The sequence below is a fragment of the Oncorhynchus mykiss genome, chromosome 9 (assembly GCF_013265735.2).
Source record: "Oncorhynchus mykiss isolate Arlee chromosome 9, USDA_OmykA_1.1, whole genome shotgun sequence".
In the NCBI taxonomy this organism is placed as follows: domain Eukaryota; kingdom Metazoa; phylum Chordata; class Actinopteri; order Salmoniformes; family Salmonidae; genus Oncorhynchus; species Oncorhynchus mykiss.
In genome coordinates this window covers 42,534,542-42,540,541 of record NC_048573.1, presented here as the reverse complement: position 1 = coordinate 42,540,541, position 6,000 = coordinate 42,534,542, and positions in this window count along the sequence as shown.

Below are 6,000 nucleotides of genomic sequence, written 5' to 3'. Positions count from 1 at the left end.
TTTGAGTGTGTGAACGTATGTAGTGTGTGTGTGTGTGTGTGTGTGTGTGTGTGTGTGTGTGTGTGTGTGTGTTGGAGTGTGGGTGTAGTATGTATACATGTGTGACTAGAGTCTAGTGAGTGAGTGTGCAGAGAGTCAGTGCAAAAATCATAATAAATAATAAAGGGGGTCAATGTAAATAGTCCGGGTAGCCATTTGAAGTGATGTTCATCAGGCGGATCCCTATTTTTGATCACAAGCATGGTACCAATAATTGCTTCTCTTTCACAAGATGTACAGTACCAGCCAAAAGTATGGACTCACCTACTCATTACAGGGTTTTTCTTTATTTTTACTATTTTCTACGTTGTAGAATAATAGTGAAGACATCAGAACAATGAAATAAAACATATGGAATCATGTAGTAACCAAAAAAAGTGTTAAACAAATCCAATTTTAATTTGAGATTATTCAAAGTAGCCACCCTTTGCCTTGATGACAGCTTTGCACAATCTTGGCATTCTCTCAACCAGCTTCACATGGAATACTTTTCCAACAGTCTTGAAGGAGTTCCCACATATACTGAGCACTTGTTGGCTGCTTTCCTTCACTCTGCAGTCCAACCCATCCCAAACCATCTCAATTGGGTTGAGCTCGTGTGATTGTGGAGGCCCAGTCATCTGATTAAGCACTCCATCACTCTCCTTCTTGGTCAAATAGCCCTTACACAGCCTGGAGGTGTGTTGGGTCATTGTCCTGTTGAAAAACAAATGATAGTCCCACTAAGCGCAAACCAGATGGGAATTCTAAATAAATTGAATTCTAAATAAATCACTGACAGTATCAGCAGCAAAGCTCCTCCTCCATGCGTCACAGTGGAAACCACACATGGGGAGATCATCCATTCACCTACTCTGCGTCTCACAAAGACACAGCGGTTGGAACCAAAAATCTCTAATTTGGACTCATCAGACCAAAGGACAGATTTCCAACGGTCTAATGTCCATTGCTCATGTTTCTTTGCCCAAGCAAATCTTTTCTTCTTATTGGTGTCCTTTAGTAGTGGTTTCTTTGCAGCAATTAGACCACGAAGGCCTGATTCACGCAGTCTCCCCTGAACAGTTGATGTTGAGATGTGTCTGTTACTTGAACTCTGTGAAGCATTTATTTGGGCTGCAATCTGACGTACAGTTAACTCTAATAAACTTATCCTCTGCAGCAGAGGTAACTCTGAGTCTTCCTTCCTTGTTGGGGTTCTCGTATGAGCCAGTTTCATCATAGCGCTTGATGGTTTTTGCGACTGCACTTGAAGAAACACAATTGACTGGCTCAAACGCATTAAGAAGAAAATAAATTCCACAAATTAACTTTTAACAAGGCACACTTGTTAATTGAAAGGCATTCCAGGTGACTATGGGTGTCCCAATCACGGCTGGTTGTGATACATGCAGGGCCTTTTTAGATCGCTGCGCCACTCGGGAGCCCAAGTGGTGCATGTTGACAGAATGCCAAGAGTGTGCAAAGCTGTCATCAAGGGGTGGCTACTTTGAAGAATCTCAAATCTAAATATATTTTGATTTGTTTAACACTTGTTACTACATGATTCCATATGTGTAATTTCATAGTTTGATGTCTTCACTATTATTCTACAATGTAGAAATTTGGTAAAAATGAAGAAAAACCCTCTAATGAGTAGGTGTGTTCAAACCTTTGACTGGTACTGTATGTCCTTGAACCGATTACTTTCAAATCACACACAAACGATAAATTATAAGGATAATTTAATTGATAGCCTACAGTACCTTGGTCGGGCCTTCATCTTGAGATACTCCATGAGAGGGGGATGCACTGAGCCAGTCTGCAAAGTCACTTTCAAGAGTAGCTCAAACTGTTCACGCAATGTTTCCAAAAACTCCTCCATGTAGCAAGATGATACTTCCTGATCATCAACTGCGCCACTGAGCATTTTCATAGGAAACAATGGGGTGACGTCATCGATGGCTTCCTCCATATTTTTAACAGTCTATGGGTGGAAGCCCTCAATGGCGCTGCCCATGCTAATACAGCCTTTTGGCCACGAGAAGCCTCTATCATTCTCTATAGCTATGTCAAAATAGTTTTAACATGGTTCTCTGCATACTAGGTTTGGTTTGCTCCTAGTCGAAGCTGGGCTAGGCGAAGTGAATGTCTGTACCTCACATGCTCTTGACCTTTGATTGAAAATAGTACTGTTTGTCCCTCTTTAGATGTTGCAGCCAGTATACTTCATCAAAATAGTCTAAATTAATCTAAGATAACTCCTGCGGTGTTTCGGAGCAGCCACTGGAATAAGTTAAATTGCCTTGGGGGGTACGAACGAAAGTCGTATTCCTGGTCATAATGCTGGGGAGTTACTGCTGCTCTAACATCCAAAAGTTCTTTAAGTATGTAATAACACCAAACATTTTATGAGCTAATAAACCAAAATGCTGCAAAGTTGCTTAGGAGCTAGAAGCAGAGCTGCCATATCTGTCGGCGCCAAACACACAGATCTTTTTCCCAGTCTGATGTCCTTAGTGCTCCGGAGCAGGTTTTCATCAAGAATCTCTCTGAACTTTGCTCTGTTCATCTTTCCCTCGAACCTGACTAGTCTCCCAGTCCCCACAGCATGATGCTGCCACCTCCATGCTTCACCGTAGGGATGGGATTGGCCAGGTGATGAGCGGTGCTTGGTTTCCTCCAGACGTTACGCTTGGCATTCAGGCCAAAGAGTTCAATCTTGGTTTCATCAGAGAATCAGGGAATATTGTTTCTCATGGTCTGAGAGTCCATTAGGTGCCTTTTGGCAAACTCCAAGCGGGCCGTCATGTGCCTTTTGCTGAGGAGTGGCTTCTGTCTGATTGGTGGAGTACTGCAGAGATGGTGGTCTTCCAGCTCCACAAAGGAACTCTGGAGCTCTGTCAGAGTGACCATCGGGTTCTTGGTCACCTCCCTGACCAAGGCTGTTCTCCCCTGATTGCTCAGTTTGGCCGGGTGGACAGCTCTAGGAATAGTCTTGGTGGCGCCAAACATCTTCGATTTAAGAATGATGGAGGCCACGGTGTTCTTGGGGACCTTCAATGCTGCAGCCATTTTTTGGTACCCTACCCCAGATCTGTGCCTTGACACAATCCTGCCTCAGGGCTCTACGGACTATTCCTATGACCTTGTGTCTTGTTTGTTGCTCTAACTGGTGTGTGCCTTTCCAAATCATTGAATTTTCCACAGCTGGACTCTAATCAAGTTGTAGAAACATCTCAAGGAGGATCAATGGAAACAGGATGCACCTGAGCTCAATTTCAAGTCTCATAGCAAAGGGTCTGAATACTTAAGCAAATAAGTTATTTCTGTTTTTTTTGGGGGGGGGTTTCATAAATTTGCAAACCTTTCTAAAAACCTGTTTTCACTTTGTCATTATGGGGTATTGTGTGTAGATTGATTAGGAAAATGTTTAACATTGTCAATTTTCGAATAAGGCTATAATGTAACAAATGTGGAAAAAGTGAAGGGGTCTGAATACATTCCGAATGCACTGTTCATCAAACACATGGTTTCCAGATGTTTGATGCCATTCCATGTGCTCCGTTCAGGCCCTTACTACGAGCCGTTCTCTCCTCTGCAGCCTCCTGTGATATGGATCTGCTAGAAGGCAAGGATCCATTCTCTCCAAAAATCTCACTGCCACAGGGCCAGAATCATCTTTGTCATCATCAGGATGAGGCTCAAACTCAGCGGTCTTCACTGCATCTGCCACCACAGTTAATTCATCCACACTCTCGTCATGTTCAATTTCCTCCTGTAGCTCTTCCAAAAGTTCTGTGTGATCCACCACTCCATATTGACCTTTTTTTCCTGTCCTCCATTTTACCCCAACTTTGTGGCCACAGTAGCAAACAAAGAAACACTTAATTGAAGAATCTCTACTGTTGACCAATCACCGACGAAGGGGCGTAGACTTCGGCTTGCCTCACAATAAAACCCTTTCAAAAGACCCAATAAACAACCTCACAAAATGTAGTCATAATATATGAACAAACTATTTCGGATGGGAAGCATGTGGACACCAGTATAAGTTTGAATTTTACAGGATGAAATCTCTTGATATGCACCATGTCATTTTCAAGTGTCCAAATAAAAAAAACGAAGCAAAGAAACAATACTTAGTAACAAGAATAATATGGCAACTTCTGTCTAATAATAATAACAATGTAATTATAGGCGCAGGCATAGTCTGGGTGCCAGTCTTTTTAGCAGAGACTGTTAACCCCTAAATAGAGACGGGCACCCAGACTAGCGCAGGCAAGGCGAAGCAAAGAAGTTGAGAAGGAAGCAAACTGCATAAGGAATAATAGCTATCTGACGGCAAAAGGGCTATAATGCAAGGTGTGGTAAAGATACACTACATGACCAAAAGTATGTGGACAACTGCTTGTCGAACACCTCATTTCAAAATCATGGGCATTAATATGGAGTTGGTCCCCCCTTTGCTGCTATAACAGTCTCCACTCTTCTGGGAAGGCTTTCCACTAGATGCTGGATTATTGCTGCAGTAACTTGCTTCCATTCAGCCACAAAAGCATTTGGCGTTCCAATTCAACCCAAAGGTGTTCGATGGGGTTGAGGTCAGGGTTCTGTGCAGGCAAGTCAAGTTCTTCCACACCAATCTCAACAAACCATTTCTGTATGGACCTTTGTGCACGGGGGAATTGTCATGCTGAAACAGGAAAGAGCCTTCCCCAAACTTTATTTTTTCTCAAAAAAGTTGGAAGCATAGAATCATCTAGAATGTCATTGTATGCTGTAGCATTAAGATTTCCCTTCACTGGAACTAAGGTGCCTACCCAAACCATGAAAAACAGCCTCAGACCATTATTCCTCCTCCACCACCAAACTTTACAGTTAGCAATACGCATTTGGACAGGTAGCGTTCTCTTGGCATCCGCCAAACCCAGTTTAGTCCATCGGACTGCCAGATGGTGAAGCATGATTCATCACTCCAGAGAACACGTTTCCACTGCTCCAGAGTCCAATGGCGGTGAGCTTTACACCACTCCAGCCATCGCTTGGTATTGCACATGGTGATCTTAGGCTTGTGTGCAGCTGCTTGGCCATGGAAACCCATTTCATGAAGCTCCTGACGAAAAGTTATTGTGCTGACATTGCTTCCAGAGGCAGTTTGGAACTCTGTAGTGAGTCGAGGACAATTTTTACGCACTATGTGCTTCAGCGCTTGGAGGTTCCGTGCTGTGAGCTTGTGTGGCCTACCACTTCACGGCTGAGCCATTGTTGCTCCTAGATGTTTCCACTTCACAGTAACAGCACATACAGTTGACGGGGGCCGCTCTAGCAGGGCAGAAATTTGATGAACTGACTTGTTGGAAATGTGGCATCGATGCCACATTGAATGTCACTGAGCTCTTCATTTCAGGCATACTCCTGCAAATATTTGTCTATGGATATTGCATGGCTGTGTGCTTGATTTTATACACCTGTCAGCAACGGGTGTGGCTGAACTAGCCAAATCCACTCATTTGAAGGGGTGTCCACATACTTTTGTATATATGTCAAAATGATACTAGAAAATGATCATTTCATAAGTAACTATATTCAAATAATTTGGGTAACTTTCAACTCTCTGTTTGGATGTGTTGAACAAAGAACAGAAAAGACACACCCATGAAAGTGGTTCTCTGCGTGCAGCTTGTTTTTATTGAGCAAAATATCCAGCTACCATACAATACCTCATAAAAAAAGGGGAAGAGCTGTCAGTAGAGCAGTCGTGGCACTTTGTTTTAACATAAAAGATAAAGAAAACACAAAAGATCTCCTTCTGCTGCCTACTTCCCCATCACCCTAGGCACTACACACAGATTAGCGTTTTCTTTTTGGTAGGCTGCACAATAGAATTGTACAGCTCACTAATAAATAATTTGTTTTGTAAAATGATACAGAACTCTGTAACTGACAAGTTAGAGCTTACATGGTATTTTACTCTTATTCTGG